The following is a 21,049-nucleotide window of genomic DNA, read 5'->3' as shown; positions in this document are numbered from 1 at the left end:
AAGGAAGAATAAATTAATTGATCGCAATAATAATGTTGTGAAAATAAATACTAGACCTTATTTTTAAATGTATACGTTAAAATAAGATGAAAAAAATTAGAAGCCTTAATACAAATAAATGATCTGTATTTTGCTCATTTTTATTTTGTTTCACTTAAGGTATATATGACTATTCACTCTGACAAACTATTTGTTTTTAAATGTTATACTTTGTAATTCAAAGGCATTTAAAAATAATATTGTTAAGCTAACCCTGTATTTGATTCTATTTTGGAAAAAGAAAGATGGTTAAACTCTTTTGTTGAAGATTCATTTGATATACAAATTTAAACAGGCAGTATTGTCAGGTTGTGATTAAGGTTCTAATTTACTAATGCTGGGAAGGTACTACATTGTAATTTTCAAGGTAAATTATGAGCAACATGTTTTATCAGATGGCATTTCAAAATGGAGTCTCATTTCTACAGATATCGAGAACACAAGGCATAGCATTCAGTGTCTTTGACACTGATTTCAGCATAGCAAGAAAAATGCTACAGCAGGACATCTAGAATGTTTCCCAATGTCAAATCCATAAGATTTTTTTTTGTAATATATTGGAACAAAACACATATGAGATATATATATGTGTGTGTGTGTGTGTGTGTGTTTTCATAAATTACATATAGTTTTGATTTTGCAGCATATATTTTGAGTAAGAGCATAATAAAATACTAGGAATATTTGTGATTTGTAACAAGGTTCGTGAAGCAAGAAGCAAGCTATGTAATGTGGAAGATAAATAAACAATATTAAATAATATCCTGGATAATTAACAAAAACAAGGAAAATTTATTTGCCTTTACTAATTAAAAACTATAAGCAGCTCTTTAATAAAAATTATAGATGATTAGTAGTGTTTGTGTTTGATGCTATTGTTTATGTTCCCCCAAAATTCAAATGTTGAAACCTCACTCCACACCTACCTGCTGGCAGTGGAGAAACAGAATAAAAAAGGAAGGAAGGAAAGAAGGGAGAAAAAATGGAGGAAGGAAGGAAGGAAGGAAGGAAGGAAGGAAGGAAGGAAGGAAGGNGAAGGAAGGAAGGAAGGAAGGAAGGAAGGAAGGAAGGAAGGAAGGAAGGAAGGAAGGGGAAGGGAAGGGAAGGGAAGGAGGGAGGGAAAGAGGGAGAGGGGAGGGGAGGGGAGGAAAGAGGGGAGGGGAGGGGAGGAAGGAGGGGAGGGGAGGAAAGGGGAGGGGAAGGGAAGGTAGGGGAGGAAGGAGGGCAGGAAGGAGGGAGGGAGGGAAAATAAAGAGATATAGCAAAATGGGTATTGAGGAATTAAATGTGGCAACATCTTCTGAAAGCAGTTATGGAGAAAAGGAAAATAGACAACCCAATGTATCTCTCCTTAGACTGGAAATTCTTCATGCCAGGACAGCAGAGTACACCGTTAGGGTTAATCCTAAACCTCCAGACACTGTCTCTGGAAGAAACTGAGGATGAGGGGAGGTGAGCACCGCAGCCCCTACTGTGACAGGAAGGGCAAAGCTCCCCTCGAGATACGGTCATTCAGGGAGACCAAAGGCCCCATGTGGAAATAGTGATTCACTGGTTCCCTTGAAACAAAGAGTTTAGGCTCTGGTAGATACTTAGCTGCATATACTCCAATACATGGTAATCTTCACAAATTTTCTGGACACCTAGTTTATATAGATGGATACAGAGATGCAGCCAGTCTTGTGAGATGAACACATTTACTGTTGCAAATTAGGCATGCTTCACCCACCTACCATGGGTCAACATCTCCCCAGTCCCAGGAAACATGTTGGGGGTAGATACTTTCCTGGGAGCTTCCTTTGAAACAATTTGCAGTAGGCAAATTCCATCTCTGGGTTAGAATGACAGAAGATTTGCTCCGAAGGGAAGTTAAATGGAAGTCAGTAGTGTTACCCTGCTCTGGACTACTGGTGTATATATAACATCATCTCCCAGGAGGGCACTGAGATAGAGGCTACTATTCAGAAACTGGAGAAGGTGGGTATTGTGCATCCTGCACAGAGCCCATACAGCATCACTGCATGGTTGGTACCAAAGCCTGATGGCACCTGGAGGACAATAGTTGATTTCCAGCAACTAAACAAGATGACCTTTGCCATACATGCTGTTGTCCCAAATGTGACTAAAATATTAAAAAGTTTGACTATTTGATTAGGTAGTGCGCATACTGTCCTGATTCAACAAATGCTTTCTTTAGCATACACTTAGACCCAAAGTTCCAGGACATGTTTGCCCTCACCTTGGATGGTCAACAATGAATTTTTCAGGCACTCCTTCAGATGTACTTACATAGTCCCACTATCTGCCATGGTTGGTGGCTGGGGGACCTGGCTGTTTTGAGTGACATATACAGAATTCACTGGGAGCATTATGTGAATGATATGATAGCTACAGGTTTGAGTCTTGCAAAAGACCACCCAGTAAGTTCTAGAGCACCTGTCATCCAGAGAATGGGATGTCAACCTGCAGAAAGCCCAGCGACCAGGAGGCACAGTAGAATTCCTTCATAGTCTGGTTGGGTAATACTGGATTGTGCCAACAGCCATGATGGACAAGAAACCCGGATACCCACAGTCCCTAACAAATAATTACAAACATTTGTAGGTCTGCTAGGATATTGGAGGACCTTGTTTCCCACTTGTTAGATAGATATAAGAGGATAGATAAATAGATTTTTTTTTTTTTTAACACAGGGTCTCATTCAATTGCCCAGGGACGTGTACAGTAGTGTCCTTGTCATAGCTCACTGCAGCCTGAAATTCCAGGGCTCAAAGGATCCTTCTTCCTTAGCTTCTGAAGTAGCCAGATATTTTTATCTCAATGAGTGTAACTGGATTTGCATGTTTTTGTTTTGTTTTTGTTTTTTGTTTTTCTTCTTTTTTTTGTGAGCAATATAGCAAATATTATTTTAAATGCATATAAATAATTTATGAACATTCACCTTTCAAACATAAATGTATAAGTATGTTTTCAAAGTTATAAAGTATCACCAGAGTGACCCCCCTTATAGTTTTGGTGAATCTGAAAAACACTATTTAGGAAAATTGCTGATTAATGCAATATAATGCTGTTCATGGCATATCATCGTAGTGCTTATAAGTGGTTTGTACGGTTTATGCTCACGAGTCATGCCAAAACTGACAGGTGTTTCCCATAGCCTGTTTCATCCTACCTCCCCAGATTGCTTCTAAACTAGATATTGTGCTTGAAACTTCCACAGTGCTAAACTAAATTAAATTCGAAACCTCGCAGATTGTATTTTGGCAAGACCTAGGTGAGATATTGCAAATTGGATGATTACTTTTTCACACAAATTATACAGGAGGTGGAAATACTTGAAACAACAAATATATAAAATAAAAGCAATCTAGGATAGCTTTGTATCTAGAAAACATAATAAAGTTTTCCTTTTAATAAATATATTTTTGAAGAAATATAATTCCTTAGTAAAATAACTTTAAAAGTACATGGGTCTTTATCTTGATTAAAGGTGATAAAATCAACTTCGAAATAATTTATACTAGTTTAGTGCCAACTTCAATAAACAAATTTCCTCGTATCTTAACTGGACCTAATTTGTGGGTACAATACAATATCTTTCTCAAGAAATAAAACTGAACAAAAAACATCTTTAAACAAAGCTTAACACTTGAAAATATAAGAAGACTGACATTGTAGAAGTGGTTACATTTTTATTGAAATTTTCATTATACAATAATTTTCAAGAAGCATTTATAAGATCCAACTGTATTATGTCCAAAAATCAAATTGAATATATAATTTAACATGCTCATTTTATAGGTAACTAGATGTGTTTGAGAGGAAAATATAACAGTTTAGATGGAGAAGAAAGAGCAATAAGAATAAATTCAAATGTGTATATGAGAAAGGTTACCTGTGGTGAGGGGTTTCTGAAATCTGAGGTACCCATTAGAAAAATAAATAAAAGCTATAAAAACTAGTTGAAGAATGTACATAAGCAAGAGATACAAAAGCCTAAAGTGAGTTTATTAAACTTTATGAATTTAGCCTGTTTATGTAAAAATTTGTTTTTACATAAATATTTTTAGTAGTGTGTATAGCATGGATGCAATTTAATAAAAATTGTAATTCCTAGTTATTTTCACAAAATAATTGAAAACAGGTGACTGTGATATTTGAATAGATATTTGAATACCTATGTTCATGGCAGCACTATTGACAATAGCCAAAAGATAAAAGGGACTAAAGAGTCTACCAAGTTAGATGAATCAACAAGTTGTGGTATACAGTATACATACAAAAGAGTATCATTCAGCCTGAAAATAGAAGGCAATTCCTACATATGCAACAACGTGGATGAATCTTGAGGATATTATGCTAAATGAAATAAGTCAGTGTCACAAAAAGACAAACATGTATGATTCATATTTTATGAGGTACTCAGAGTAGGCAAATTCATAGGGACCAGAAGTAGAAGAATAGTTGCCGGGGTCTATGCGAAGGGGAGAATAGGTAGTTGTTGTTTAACGGATATAGAGTTTCAGTTTTGTAAAATAAAAAGAGTTCTGGAAATTTGTTGCATAGTAGTATGAATGTACTTAACACTACTAAACTCTGCAGGTACTAACTTAAACATAGTTAAGATGGTAAATTTTATGTTAGGTGTATTTTACCACAATTTTCAATCTAAGGAGATTTTAAAAGTAATTTTAACTGTAATATGTCCTATTTTTCTAGAAACGGGCAGTTTTATTATATAATATTTAAATTTATTTTTCTAAATACTGATGCAAAAGTTTTAAAATAAGCCCAATGACTTTTTATCATTAAATTAGGAAAATAATGAGATGCTAGAAAAGTTAAAGACATCACAGGGCAATTTAAGTATGCAATTTAAGGACAAACATATGTTTCCCTTTTCTAAAAATTGTGAAGTTTTATCTAATTTTTATGAGCACATAAGGTACAGTGAGAAAAATTAATATGTGTGTAATATTTGCTTTATATGTAAAATGTGCATTTTCATTGTTTGATATTGCTATTTATAAATATATTAGTTCTTTCTACATTATTGGCAAATATTTAGTAGAATGTGTTCAGCTGTGTACTATTTTAAACCTTATATAGTTCTTAATTGTCCTATACGTTGTCTGGCAATTGTTAGTTCTGATGGCCATAGATTACCATGAGCACTAACTTGTCGTGTATTAATACCTCTGAATTCAGTCTGCACTTGTAGAAAGTTGTAGAAGAGTGAAAACATAATATTGTTTTCTTGTGAAAATATTCTCTGTTTTCATTTTCTTTTTACAAAAAACCACTTCAATAATAATTTACATGTCATTGATAACAGGAACATTCCATCATCTTAACAACACACAGTTATTTAATTGCTTTATCCTATTGGCATTATTTTATAAGGGTATTTTACCCTTTACATAAATGTTGGATACCTGCCCCCTCCATTATTTTCATTATGATACTTATATGCAGTAATGATCAACCTTGTTCTTTCTTTTCTATTAATGACACATTTGGCATCCATAAATGTTTTATGCTTTAATACCTAATTAACTCCTATAATCTGACTATATGCTTCTTATTTTATTTCATTTTAACATCTGTAGAAATACTTCGAAAAATAGTAGAGATATGAATAATGAGAAGCCAAAACATATGATTAAAAATAAGTTGAGACTGAAAGGGACATATATTAAATTTTATAAAAATTGATTTTAACTGTTAGATAAAAAGGAATTCCTTATGGAGTTTTATTTTCTATTTGCATGGCCTAATAGTTTCACTGCAATATTCTCATTGCAATAATAAAGGGCATTTAATTACTTTTCTTAAATCTAGCAGGAAATGCTCTAGTTATTTTTCACATATCTACTCATAAGCTCATAGAAATACTCAAGAAAAAGATAAGAGGAAAGCAATGAATGAAGGATGGAAGAAGAGAAGAAGGGAAAGAAAGAATGAAGAAAGAACGAAAAATGGCAGAAAACTATTTTTTTTCAGAAGAAGCCAATTAGTTCATGTAGAATGAAAGACTGAAAAGCCACCATTTTGCAAATTACAATGAAATAACTAATTAGTGTAGTAATTATAAATGGAAGCTAATGGCATAAATGGAAAGATACTGAGGCATAGGTTATTCACATTGTTTAAAAGTATCTCCTCATTAATTATTTTCCAATAACAGAGGAAAAATATACATACACAGTAAGGAGATAAGACACCGTTTTATGCAGCATATAGAAAGTTAGACACCATCTGAATACAAACTGTCATCATGTGTCTGCTGATATGATGCATTAAGAATTATACAACTTCATTATTAGTCACTGCTATCAAAGGTATATAAAAAGACTTGAATCATAAGAAAACATTCAGATAATTCTAACATGTGGGACATTCTATTAAAAATAATGCCAATGAATCAATGGTATAAAGACAGACAAACAGAAATTCCCACGGGTCAAAGGGGATCAAAGAAATATGGAAACACAGTGGCAACTTCCATTGTTTCCTGAATAGGGAAACATAATTATATGTATTTCTCTGTGTGTGTTTTGGAACATTTTTGGAACTATTATGAACCTTTGTGTATGGATTGTGTATTAATTACACAACGTTATCATTATAGAACTGTACTTGATTTTCAGTTATTATAATGCTAATGGTATTATTTTATGATATCTATGCAGATGTAGTCATGGTTGAAGTGTCAAAATACCTGCAACTTATTTTTGAAATACTCAGAAAAAAATAAAAAGAGGAACATTTGGAGAAAAACAATGAGAGAGAGAAAAAGAGAAAAAGAGAAATGTTATCTTCTGAAGATAGCTTCTGTGGCACAGTTTTTGAAATTTCCTCAAGTTTCTCCAACTCCTCTCCAAACTGAAACAAGTTAAACAACTGTAGTTAAAAAAAAAAATTGTAAAACATACATTTATAACAAAATTAAGCAAGTAAGTATCCCCAATGCACCCCAAATGAAGCAAACCTGTGGGTCAAACCACTAAAAGCAATCAGAACCCTAGGTTATTATCAACTGTTCAGCAGAAACAAGAAGGAAGGCAAAGAGACTCATGATAGCCTCACAAATTTACAACAAAGAGTTACCATGTAATTTGAGAGACCATTGCTCCTTCTAGTAAGCGTGGAAAACCAAGCTGAGAATAGCTGCTGCTCCAACAACGAGAGGCTTCATATTCAAGGACAGGGCACAGTTAGAGTGGGAAGTATGTGAAACCTCTGGATCCTATGAACTCTCAAACTTTCTGAAGGTCACTTCCATTTGAAAGCTATACGTTGAGGAGAACTTGTTAGGAGTAGAACCTGAATTCAGCAGGATAAAGTTGAAGTGAAAAATATGCATATATAACAGCAGTTTTCAGACACTGGATAACAGACAACATAGAAAAGTTATTTCAGATAAAAGTGAAAATAAACAAGATGAGCTCTCTTGTTGACCAAGCTCACAGCCTAGAGGTGATTAATACGTTTCAGGACAGGGAAGAAGAAAGCAGGTTGAGTTCAGTGACTTACAGAGACAGAGTTCGGTGTTTGGAGAGGCAAAGATGTCGAGAGATTACAGGACAAAGAACGAAATAATAGAGCTGTACAGAGAAAGTTCTATAGAGACTTTCAGAGGATGCCCGGTGAATCTGAGTAGTAATTAACACAGGAATATAAGGAACATTGCCAAGGCCAGGAAAGGAGCCACCCAAATGAAGTAGGTGAATCAACTCCTGCGTCTCTCGCAGGAATACAATAACATTTTTAGCATGCCAAGTGAAAATAAATACGTAACACAAGGAACTTCAAGTAAATAGTCAGAAGAGTATTACCTCAATGGTGGGACAAAATTATTACTAAACTGAAGGCTGTTGTGTTGTTGGATTCCTGTGTAGCAAACCTGTGAAACAACCCTGCCACAAATATTTTCCAATAACGTGACCATGTTGAAGGAGAGTGCTCAAGTTCTCCCAATGAGACATAGGAATCTGAATAGCCTTAGTTGTTGTTTTAGTTCAATTTGTAGTTAACTTCCTCTAATGAAGAAACCACCAGATCTCGATATCTTTTTTTTTTCTTTTTTTCTTTTTTTCATTTTTAAGACGGAGTCTCTCTCTGTCGCCCAGGCTGGAGTGCAGTGGCGCGGTCTCAGCTCACTGCAAGCTCCGCCTCCCGGGTTCACGCCATTCTCCTGCCTCAGCCTCCCGAGTAGCTGGGACTACAAGCATCTGCCACCTTGCCCGGCTAATTTTCTGTATTTTTAGTAGAGACGGGGTTTCACCATGTTAGCCAGGATGGTCTCGATCTCCTGACGTCGTGATCCACCCGTCTCGGCCTCCCAAAGTGCTGGGATTACAGGCGTGTGCCACTGCGCCCAGCAGATCTTGGTATCTTTACTGGTAAATTCTAGTAAGCATTTAAAAAGGACATAGCACCAAGCATACACACCCACATAAACTGTCACACACTCTTACACAGTTCATACCAAATATTCATTTCTTACTAAAATTCATTTTCGTTATTAGTATATTAGCAACATTAGCAGAGGATACAGGCCACCAAATGTGGGATTTCTTCATGGCTCTGGCTTCTACTATTTCACTTTTTTAAAAAAATTCTCTCTCTTTCTATTTTGTCCACCTTGTACAAGAAATCCAATTTGTCTTCTTGTATCTTGTTGTTGTTTGTTTGTTTTTGTTAGTTTGTTGCCTTGTCTAATATTGCTAATCATTCTTATTGGTTTGATCATACCTTTGTAGAATTTACCCTCCTTTCCTATCTGCTCATCAGATTTTTCAGCCAAACAAATGCAACAGTTTACTTAAATATAAAAAATTCACCTCAGCTACGTGCCTTGCTAAAATTATAAAACCGACAGTGTGGAAAGGAGAAGCAGAAAGAGATAGCAAGATACAAAGAGATGTTAACTGAAAGTATTGCCTCTTTATTTTAGCATACCATAGGCATATGCCATGAATTTTCATCAATAGCATCTTCCACTTGTATAATAATATTGTATTATATAATACAAAAATATTCAGATTTAGATGTACTCATTTATTTTAGAGTTTTATTAACTTGGTGGATTCTGAATTTTTGATATTCTTTAAAGTAGCAATTGTTGAAAATATAGACTATTCTCTGTTGTTGCTTATTGATTAACGAAGAAAGTGTGGGTTTTAGGACAAGTCAAATTCTCGTGTCTATTTATTCGGAACGTCATTCTTTTCTTAATTATACAGGTCATAACTCTCATATTTCTCCTAAGGTTGTATTTTGCCTGAGTGAATAAACAATTATAATTGTATTCTGTGTTAAATGTTAGAACTATGAAAAAAATGACAAGACAAGACTTCCCAAACTACTGAGGCTTGTAAAATTAACTCTGGGAATTTTTGGTTTGCTAACTCATGACAACTCCAGATGACTAATGTGTCATATAATGGTGATGCTTAGATCCCTGGAGTCATATGTTTAACAAACAAAAATATGTAACCAGCTCTCTAATGTTCTGATTTATACTGTTTGTTTTATGTGATTGCCTTTGTAGTTTAACATTACTAAATGATATAGTTTATTTATTTTTGAATAAGTTAAATTTAAAATAAAATTTCTGATTATATGAATAGTACGAAAATGTATATTTCAAATATAACAATGTCTTCAAGTTCTACAAATAATAAAACATATGGTAGTCAGAAATTACAGATCTTTAAAAAATAGTAAAACGCTAGTTTGTATGCATATGTGCAAATACCTACATATTGATAAAATTGTTAATTTTCTCTCCTCATCTAGAAAGAGACCTACATGATCTTTCTGCATGAGATCCAAACTCTTTCAGGAGTCAATCTGTGGTCTGGTGCGCTGGCTTACGCCTGTAATCCCAGCGCTTTGGGAGTCTGAGGCAGGTGGATCACTTAAAGTCAGGAGTTCAAAACCAGCCTGGCCAACATGGCAAAATCCTGCCTACTAAAAATACAAAAATTAACCAGGAGTGGTGGTGGATGCCTGTAATCTCAGCTGCTCAGGAGGTTGAAGCATGAGAAGCACTTGAACCCTGGAAGCAAAGGTTGCAGTGTGCCAAGATCATGCCACTGCACTCCAACACTGACAGCTAGTGACTCCCTTGCTCTGGATGATAGAGCAAGATTGTCTCAAAAAAAAAAAAAAATTCATTCTTCTTTTGCAAATGAATAAATTGTTCCATCTCAAGCTCTAAGACTCTATATAAACTGAGGGCTATTTTTTCAGACTTTGTAAAATAAACATCCATGATAATTTAATTTTGCATTGTCTCACATATTTCTGCATTATGTACCGGTGTTAACTTCTTTGTAGCAATAATATTTGGTACCTTTATTTTTATGTGCATTAAATAATTTTTTAAAATTTTAGTTGATCTTTACATCATTTGCCATTTGTTTAAAACACCATTCTTTATTAAACTTCTAAATATATGGAAGACTTCATGCATATGAATATTCCAATTATTCTGATTATTGTCATATGTGCTGATAACTACATGTTAATGGGTTTTAATGGGAGGATCAGAGAGTCCAATTTAAATATAAACATGCAAATAGGTTAAAATTAAGAGTATAGAAAAAGATATATTAAGCTTAACGAAAAGAATGCCAAGGTGTCTATATGAAAATTGGTGCCTATATGAAAGTTAGTGTCTTAGTCCCTTCCTGCTGCTACAATGAAATGCCTTAGATTGAACAATGTCTAAAAAACAGAAATTTCTCACAGTTCTGAGACAGGGAACTCCAAGACCAAGACTCCAGCATATTCAGTGTCTTGTGAAAGCACACTCTGCTTCAAAGATGGTGCCTTGTTGTGGCGTCGTCAGAAGGCAAAATATAGGTGCTGTGTCCTCATGTATCAGAAAGGTAAAGAGGGACAGAGGACCTAGCTATTTCCTCTAATGCTTTTACAAGGTGCTAATCCCATCAATGAAGTCAGAGCCCTCATGGTCTCATCACCTCTTAAACGCACCATCTCTTCACACTAATGCATTTGGGGTTAAGTTTCAATATAAATTTTGGAGGAGACACGTTCAAAACCATAAAGAAGCCTCAAAGATGCTTAAATATATATTAGGTCGACTGCTATATGTGTAGAAAAAGTCTGAGAACTTTACAGAAATCACTAAATAACTGGGGAGTCATCTTGCTTCTTATCTCTATAATTTTGAGGTTAGCTTATTTTGTGTATGTAAAATATTAATTTAATTTATAAATTATTTCCAGAGAATGTCTTCTCAGTTACTCATTTCTATTGAGTTTTGATAAGAATTCCCTTAAATTAAGTAGCCAAGGACAGCTAAGGTTATACTGAATAAACTATAAAATGTGAATTTTTTTTCAGAAGAGAATGATCAGATCATAAATTATTACTAAAATTTGTTCACATTAAAATAATATAAAATTGGCATTAAAATTTTTTGTAAAAATATTTTATGTGTGGTTAAAACTGAAAGATATTTTAAGAATATTCTTCCCTAACTCAGCAAAAATCATCTAATTGTAAATTTAATAGCATCTCATAAATTTTAGTCTAACAAATTTATTAATTATATTTATTTAATTTTAGTAGTTTATATGTCATAGAGTTAAAGAAATATGTGTATGTATCTATGTTTGTGTGTATTTTTTTCATTTTATTCCATTGTATTCTAATTTGGCCCCCAAAAGGAAGTCCTTTGCTAGGAAACAAGTTGTCCAATGTATTTATTCCAATGTATTAAATGCATAAAGCCTCACATGGGGAGCATAAATTAACCTAAGTCTTATACATGGCATAACTACAATACTATGTAAAAATGCTGAGTTTCAAGAAGAAGAACACTAGTAAAATATAAAATTTTATAAAATGTAGTAAGACAACTTTGAATCATATGTTGGAATTTCTAGTAAAGAATATAATTTCAAATTTATGTGGGGAAGAAGAAGAAACAACATATATTTATTGTCAAAGTTCAGGAGAGCAATGATAAGGTGAACAGACTCCTTTGTCAGAGAAAAGAAGACAGAGGATGAATAAAGAGTATTCTGAGAGGTAGAAGAAATAGAAAATTAGTGATTAAGTTTATATAAGGTATAGGATATATAAATAAGATTATATTTGGTTTCAAGCTTTTGTCATGGGGGTATGCTGCCACTGTTGACTCAGAGACAGGTGGATAATAATTTGAAGTATGGACAAAAGTTTGATGGGTAACCAATCTGGCTTCATTTATTTTAAAATATGTCTATACGAATGAAACAAATACCAGACCCCAAACTTGCTCTAGAAGGAAGCAGCATGAGAAAACTTCATGTCACACAAAGAGCAAATATTACTCCAAAATAGATGTATATAAACAGAAGTGCTTCTGGACTCTATTGTGTATTTCTTTTGTTTTTATCTCCTTGGCTATTTCTTCTTATTTCTACACACATTTTTATAGTTATAGATGATTAAAACCTTTGCAGCTGGGTCTGGTGGCTCATGCCTCTAATCCTAGCACGTTGGGAGGCCAAGGGGAGCGGATCACCTCAGGCCAGGAATTCTAGACTAGTCTGGAAAACATGCCAAAATGCTGTCTCTGCAAAACATACAAAAATTAGTGGGCGTGGTGGGCACACTAATTTCTCCCAGCTACTCAAGAGGCTGAAGTGGGAGGATAGCTTGAGCTCAGAAGATGGAGGCTGCAGTGAGCCATGATCCGGAATCTGCACTCCAGTCTGGGCGACAGAGCACTCCAGTCTGCCTCAAAGAAAAAAAAAAAAAGTTAGACAGAAAGAAAACCTGACACAGAGACATTTTATCTAGATTCTTTTTAAAAATTTAGCTTCAGTGCTCTCACAAATTCATTGATCCATAATCCTATCACCTTGTCAAGTTCCAGGAAGAGTATTATTTAGATGATAAGTAGGAGTCCTTTGAATTCATCTATTAATTCTCATACAATAGCAGCATCACAAAATTGAAATTTCTCATAAAGGTTTTGGTGTATTTCTCTGATTCTTTAAGAGCATATTATTCCTCAGAGAAAAATTTTAGTTATTTTTAATGAGTCTATGTGTACCAGTTGCACAGTGTACTTTAAATGTGATTTTTATAATTACATGATATTCAAATATTTTAAGATTATTTTCTGGTACCTAATTGTTTATCCATGGACAGGATGAATAAAGCATTATCAACTACTTGTTTATGATTATTACTTTTCTATATTCAGAAATGTAAATAAGTTTGTGATTTACATAGCTTTTCACCTTGATAAACTTTTATTGCTAATATTCTGTATAGTTAACAGTTGATTAATATTCTAATTTTGTGCCATTATTGCATTATTGAGGTCAATTATACTAGACTCATTTATAATAGTCTTTAAATGCATTATGATTCAATTCACACTCTTCTGTGCACCTAAAGTATGACATTGATAGTCTATGTGTTTCTTTCTTCTTGTTTTGACATTACAAGTATGCATTAGTAATAAACAAATTAATAAAATGCTGAGGTGTGGTGACAACTAGTGCATGGCCTTATAAACTCTTTCTGGTTATAACTCCGTTGCTGTTATTTTCATAGTGTTGAAGAGTAGTGTCAAATGCGAGTGCCACATACATCTTTCGTGGCAACTAATTACCTCAGATATTATAGCACAAAAGCAGCCATGGGTAATATGTAAATAAATAAGTGTGATTATTTTCTAACAAAGCAGTAGTATTGATACAGAAGTTGAATTCATATAACTTTTATATGTCACAAAAAATTAGACCTCATTCAAAATTTTCAATAATTTTAAATTTTTAAATAAAAGCATTCCTAACTAGGGGACAATACAAACACAGGTTGTCAGATCTGAGCCACAGGCCTTTGTTTGTCAATCCCTGTATCAATTTAATCTCTTCCTGAAGACAAGGTCCTTTTGACACAGACTTCTTTTTCCCCCTTCTGTTCCTGAGTTGTAGACAAAGACATTTTAATGAGTCATAGGAACTTGAAATCTTTCCCTAAACCTCAAGCTTGACCAACGTGGACACTGCCTAACAAATTATCACAGTCATTATTCTTAACAAACGTTTTGCCAAGGTATAGTGGCGTTTCATTTTCAGTCTCTATATCAACTTGCTTGGTGTACAACTTCTGACCACTGAATAACATCCTGAATTTCACTTTCTGTATTGTCATTATAACATATGTTTTTCTTGGAGCACTGTCCTTCAAAGTATCCATTTCAATCAAATATAAACTAGGTTAAATTGCTTAAAAATGCCAAAAACCTATAATTACTTATTGCAATAGAATTTTGTATCTTTACTCCAAATAAATGGAAAGGCAATCTTTAAATATTGTCTTTGTCATCATCGTCTCCTTTATGACCCACATATAACAGAGAAGAATAAGGAGGTGAACACACAAGAGGCTTCATCGGCGATGCCTAGAAATGGTGCATGTTTCTTCCGCTGCCTTTCCAGCAATTAGCCATATGGTAAGATTAAAGTAAACTCAGAGTTTTATGGACATCTTTCCTCACAACAACTAGAGGTTTCTTCAGTATGCAATCTGATTAGTAAGTTATTTTTTGCTTTCCATGCCAAAATAAGTGACAATTTATCCTGAAATGCCAAAACTGTTAGACCACAATAGTGCTTTTTTTTCCCAGTTTATTTAGAGATCAAATGATTGACACTTTGCATGTGTGTAATTCCAGATTTTCAATTACTCTGATCACTAATATCGTGTGCACAAAAAAGTCGAAAGGAATTCCATAGTCTTTCCACTGACAAGCGTTTAATTCGACTTAATTCATTTCAATTCAATTCAATTCGATTTAACTCTTCTTTCCCAAAGCTTGCTCCTGGTGTGTGTTATTGCCAGATCTGATTGTAATGCATTCCGAAGTTTGGCTGGAAAAAGGGACTCCCGCTTTGACTACATATTTATTCTCCCAGTATTCTTCTGGGCCTTACATCTAATAATTTTTGTCATCGGTCACTAAAATCTCATCAGTTTTGTAATTTTTTGAAAATTTAGGAAAATGTATAATTTGACTTTGATTCTTTCATTTTAAATTAAATATTACGTTTCTACCCTATTCTTTTGATAGTACTTGGGGATGCAGTGGAGGAGAATTTGTGCGTACTTTTCCATCTCAAAGATATGTTTGCCTTTGAGTAAATTCAGAGTAAAATATTTTTTAAAATACATTGTTCACCATTATAGAAAAATTCATGAATCTATTAGGATTAGATTGAAATAGAAAAATTTGTGAAAGTAAAAGTAGTTGGAGTTATGACAATGTATTACTCCAAGTTCTTTAAGTAACAGTTTTTATATGTAAGCATTTTACATTACAACTTAATAAGATGTGTCACTACCAAACACATATGCTTTTGTTACTAATCCTTCCAAAAGTTATCAAGAAACATTTTTCTTAAAATAAATTCAAGAAAAAGATAGTTTTATAAAAGATGGATTTACAGATATATTTCTTAATTATTTCAGTTTCTAGAAGTGACATATTTAATGCTTCCTCAAATACAGTTTAGAAAAGATCAAGTAAATTCAGTGATATGTAATATATTTGTTCAATGTCGAAATATATGTGTGGCTGATTGAGTTGCATCCCAAATACAGAATACAAAGTTCACCTAATGGAAAATATAGTTGAGTTGTCAGGAGTGCAGTTTATTGATCAGTAGTCATTATTAAAAGGAAACACCAACAAACCAAGCAAAAACAGATGCAATAATAAAACATACAATGTCATAAAAGAGAAAGATTGAGACACCATCCCATGTAACAATTTCTCTTTAACTTATATAAATGATAGGCCCACAGGGTAGAATAATTTGTACAAAATCACATTATTCAGTAATTGAATGAATAAAGAAAACAAATATCTCCTTATGACATTACCATACACTGCTTTGCTTTTTATTTTATTACATTTTATTTCTTGCAAAATACATTATTTTTAACTACAACAATTTTTGTGAAGGAGACTGGAATCTGAGACACTGGACCTTGTCAAAAGCCTCACTAATCCATTCAGACACCATAGCCAGAGATATGCATTGACATACAGGTAAAATGGATGGTGAAGCACCAGGAGAAATAACAGCAGGAGATTCAGTAAACACATTCAGGTCTGAAGGGATAAAGGGAGTGAATGGCATTGCCAGAATATGACTATTTTTTTTTTTCCCTAGAGCGTTGTAGGAATATTTCATTTATGTTTTATAATTTTTGTAAAGTAAATTTGTATGTTTTGCTTCAAAATTTTGAATGTATTTTTAAGTCCATTTTTTATTTTATTTTTTCGAGATGGAGTCTCACTCTTTCACCCACGCTGGAGTGCAATGGCGCCATCTCAGCTCACTGCAACCTCCGCCTCCCGAGTTCAAGCAATTCTCCTGCCTCAGCCTACTGAATAGCTGGGATTACAGGTGCATGTCACCACTCCCAGTTAATTTTGTATTTTTAGTAAAGATGGGGTTTTGCCATGTTGGCCAGGCTGGTCTTGAACTCCTGAAGTCAGGTGATCCTCCCGCCTCGCGCAAGTCACAGCGCCCAGGCTCCATTTTTAACATATAAAATAATACATGGTAGAGACAATGTCATATTTTTGAATTTTTCTAATACTAAAGATGTGGTTGTGCTCATAGTGAGTGCCCAATATCCATTGATTTCATTACGTATTACATATAAATAATATTTACATTTATTTGCATTTCAGAAATTATATTTTATAAAGCTCAGGTTTATCAAAGTATTCGTGTTTTGAGAACTATGATATTAAACAGATGTTATTTCTTAAAGTTCTTCCCAAACATGATACTATTGTCAAATAAAATTGTGCACCAGCCAAAACAAACAGACAAGAAAGACTTTTAAGACTATTGCAATAGGATTTAGGACTACTGCAATAAGGAGGAGATATTGAATTGAACTCAGTTGAAACCAAAAAAGGGAGAGTTTTTAAGCACTGGGGTGAGCTATTGAAAAGTACTGGAGGACATAATGAGAGAGGCTGGTAATGTGATGAGTCATTCTGTCTTTGCTAATTGGCAGTTTTCAAGTTTTAGCTCTTGCTCTCTCACAGAGAAAGAGTTGCTACCTGTGTTGATTGCATTTCAAAGAGATGGCCCCTAGGTCCTTAAGAAAGGCGTTGCTTGCTTATAAAACCAGCAGAAGGCTGTCAAAAAAATTATATGTCAATGGAACAAAGACAAAATTTACAATTCACCTTTTCTAAAACTAAATGCTCTTTTAAAAAGGGAGGTCAGGGACCTGTAATGAAGAAAAATTCTGTCTAAAATTTAGTCGATCTTAGGGGAATATTAAGTCCGTTTTGATTACTATATAACATATATTGCGTAAATAAAATTGAAAAAGCAAGTAGTTATTTGCTTTAAAAAAACAAATAATTATTACAGGTAGAATTTTTAATTAATTTAATGTAAGTATTTGTCCACAGAGTTCTTTAAGATAAATAATGTTCCATGGTGAAGGATTAGCGAAAATTCTGACATAATTTATATGGTTACTGATAAAATTGCACAGATCTTATGGAAAGAAGATAGTTGATATCTTTCTCCCAGAAATAGTTTTAGAATATAAAACTGAGTATAAAAATATAATACTAAGAATGAAACCATCTGAATCAATATCTATTCCTAGTATAACACTAAAACCTACATAATGAGAAAAAACATATTAATTCTTCTCAATAGCATTTCCTACAACTGCTATGTGATTTCTAATTTCTTCTCATTATTACTTATACGATTATTCATTTGCATTAAGGACAAAAACATAGCTAGAAATGGAAATAAAAGTAGGAGATAAAATAGGAAATGAGCACATTCAAAAAGAGAACATTAGCAAATGGGTTGAGAGAAAATGAATAAAACAATTGCATTTACATTCATGCATGGTTTAATGAGAGGAACACATTCTGAGCAATGCATCCTTAGGTGATTTCACTGTGCGAACATCATAGAGTCATACAATGTAATTATAGAAACCTAGATTGTTTAGCTGACTATACACTTGGACTATATTGTATAGCCTATTGCCCCTTGGCTACAAGCCTGTACAACATCTTACTGAACAGAATACTGTAGGCAATTGTAATATGATGTTGAGTATCTGTGTATCTAAATATGCTTAAACATAGAAAAAGTACAGTAAAAATATATCATTTTTGAGGAATCACCATCATATGTGTGGTCTATTATTGATTGAAATATCATTATGCAGCAAATAACTGTATTTCTTGTCATACACAGTCTACTAATTTCGAGCAATAATTTGAAAGAAACACTATATCTCTTTTAACTTCATATATATATATACACACACCTATATATACAGAAAAGCATTCTAAATGCACTATACATTATATACTGTGTGCTCTCTCATTTATAAATGAATTCACTTGCTAGATGTATTTTATAAAGAGAGTTGAAAATATATTTGGATTAAAATTGGAAATATCTGTATTAAGAAATTTTCATGTGAATGAACACATTAGAAGGAAAATGTCTTTAGAAAATATAACTGGTAGGGTGAATAGAGAAATGTGGTGTATGAATACATTTTAACAACGGTTTTAATTGTACCTTAACGATATCTCTCATACTCATACGAAAGGTATATGCTATTATTGTTATTTTCTTTGTTGGATTAAGAACAAAGTTTATACTTTTTGTATTCTTCTGTTTAGTATTATTCCTATAAACTAAGCAACAATTTACAAAATGAATTTTGATCAGAAATCTTAAGGACCTGGATAGCTTAGTGCAGCACAGCACAGACACTTGCCTACTTAGCTGTAATATTTCTCCAATTGCCATATCCATTCTCTTTCCCTCAGATTGAAAATAAATATATTCTGAACTATATTTTTAAAAATGTATGGTGTAAAAATTCTTATTAAAATATATTTTCTGAACTGAACTTCAAACTTTTTGGGGCATACAATTCAATCTCAATTGTGCTAACAAGAATATAAGCATAAATAGGAAAAGATTTACAAACAATTACAAGAATGAATTAGAAAAATTTGTATAACAGATTATTGAGTAAAATTCTGAAGGTTATATTTTCCTGGGAAAAAAAATTGTGATATGTACACAAATATCATGTTTTTTTTGTTTTTTTTTTTTTTTTTTTTTTTTTTGAGACGGAGTCTCGCTCTGTCGCCCAGGCTGGAGTGCAGTGGCGCGATCTCAGCTCACTGCAAGCTCCGCCTCCCGGGTTCCCGCCATTCTCCTGCCTCAGCCTCCCAAGTAGCTGGGACTACAGGCGCCCACAACCGCGCCCGGCTAATTTTTTGTATTTTTAGTAGAGACGGGGTTTCACCGTGGTCTCGATCTCCTGACCTTGTGATCCGCCCGCCTCGGCCTCCCAAAGTGCTGGGATTACAGGCGTGAGCCACCGCGCCCGGCCATATCATGTATTCATAGCACAGAATAAATGTAAAAAAAAAAAAGACAAAATTATAAGAACTGACAAAAATTAAGGTGTCAATATTGGATGGTCTAGGGATTTCAAAACCTCACAAAATAGGAGACAAAAAAGCTCACTCTACATACTTTAAGAAAAGAATCGTCTAATATTGAAATTAAAATATAGGAGAAAAAAAGCACAAAAATGTTATAAACTAATATTAGCCTAAACACAACACAAATCTAACAATGCTTTAACAAGGTGCAATTCTATGGAGTAGTAAATTTCTAGACACAAAGTTCAACATCAAAATATTAATTAATTGTCCATCAGTATGTCAAAAGGAAATGTATATTAAATACTGTATAAAATTATTTAACAAAATTATTATATTGAGTAACAATATGGGGTAATTTGTGAAGTTTTTTTTGTTTTGGTTGGTTGGTTGGTTGGTTGGTTTTTAATTTAGACAAGCTCTTTTCACCTATTTCTGAACATAGGTATGATTAGTCATTAGAAAGCAATGCCTTTATTATCTACTCCTGGAACAATCAACTGTAGACAGACATCCATAGTTATACATTCTGAAGCCATTGGCAGAACATTAGAGTTGTAAAAGGGAAGTGGGTTGGAAAGGGAAGTTCATGTTCTTAAAAGAGATACTTCTGCTTTCAGAGTAACAGAAAATTGCTAGGCAGAGTCAAGAGTAGACACTCAACAGAGGATAAAAGGTGTGGAAATATGTCCAGCATGTATTTTTTCCAAAATAAAATATTTTAAATCTAGGAGAATTGCTATCCACATGCAGTATAATACCCCACATTATCTCTAAGTGCTCTGGCAGCATAAATGGTTGCATGTTTTATGTGGAGAGTGATAAAGAGTAAAGATGGCTCAACAACAAGGGTGGGGGCAGGAAAAGTTATCACTGAATTAAAAAAAAAGATTGAAAGATAAATAGGTTAAGAATAAAACACTTTATTTTACAGAAGCAAGCGTGCCTGTTGCTTTAACAGTATTTTAATACATTGAGAAAGAAAATGATTTCTTTGAAAACCTTCCTCAGATAGATTTGTAGATCCTGCTAATGTCAGAAAGAGGTTGTGCCTTTTCTCTTTATATACTGCAGACTTGATGATGAAACTACACCCACTTATCTATAATTTTACTTTATAATAATGTTTAAACTTCCAGAAAAAGAAAAGGAGTGTCTTTTTTCTTAATGATGCTATAATGGGCAAGGTTGAATGACTCAGTTGAATCATGGTTTTGATTCTTTTCCTTTTGTAAACAGCTCAGTTTGCACAACAAAATACTCAGTCAAGACACAAATTTATCTCTTCTTTAAAATCACTGTCTATAAAAACTGTGATTTTATGCACTCACTGTTTCTAAACTTTCCCTCTAGGTTTCTGGTAACAGCTTTCATGTAGGATAAACTGTGACACCAAAAATGGGCCATGATGCTGCTCCATTTATTTTATTTTTTATAATCAGAAAATTATGCTTTTTAAATAATTGCTACATTTCCATGGTCGCTTTTGCAAAG

Source organism: Theropithecus gelada, chromosome 17 (assembly GCF_003255815.1).
Source record: "Theropithecus gelada isolate Dixy chromosome 17, Tgel_1.0, whole genome shotgun sequence".
NCBI lineage: Eukaryota > Metazoa > Chordata > Mammalia > Primates > Cercopithecidae > Theropithecus > Theropithecus gelada.
The sequence above is the reverse complement of the archived record's forward strand: the minus strand, read 5'-3'. Positions refer to the sequence as shown.